This window comes from Arachis duranensis, chromosome 6 (assembly GCF_000817695.3).
Source record: "Arachis duranensis cultivar V14167 chromosome 6, aradu.V14167.gnm2.J7QH, whole genome shotgun sequence".
NCBI lineage: Eukaryota > Viridiplantae > Streptophyta > Magnoliopsida > Fabales > Fabaceae > Arachis > Arachis duranensis.
In genome coordinates this window covers 73,874,608-73,875,147 of record NC_029777.3, presented here as the reverse complement: position 1 = coordinate 73,875,147, position 540 = coordinate 73,874,608, and positions in this window count along the sequence as shown.

The following is a 540-nucleotide window of genomic DNA, read 5'->3' as shown; positions in this document are numbered from 1 at the left end:
GAATATCCGGAGATCCGACATGAGATCCGAAGAAGAGGTTGGGAAGTTCTTACCAACCCCATTCAACAAGTCGGAATCTTAATGGTTCAAGAGTTCTATGCCAATGCATGGATCACCAAGAACCATGATCAAAGTGTGAACCCGAACCCAAAGAATTGGCTTACAATGGTTCGGGGGAAATGCTTAGATTTTAGTCCGAAAAATGTAAGGTTGGCATTCAACTTGCCCATGATGCAAGGAGATGAACACCCTTACACTAGAAGGGTCAACTTTGATCAAAGGTTGGACCAAGTTCTCATAGACATTTGTGAAGAGGGCGCTCAATGGAAGAGAGATTCAAGAGGGCAACCGGTTCAACTGAGAAGGCATGATCTCAAGCATGTGGCTAGGGGACGGTTAGAGTTTATCCAATGCTCAATCATTCTCACTAGCAACCGGTCCGAAGTTACTATAGACCGGGCTATCATGATTCATAGCATCATGATTGGAGAAGAAATAGAAGTTCATGAGGTTATATCCCAAGAACTTTATAAGGTGGCG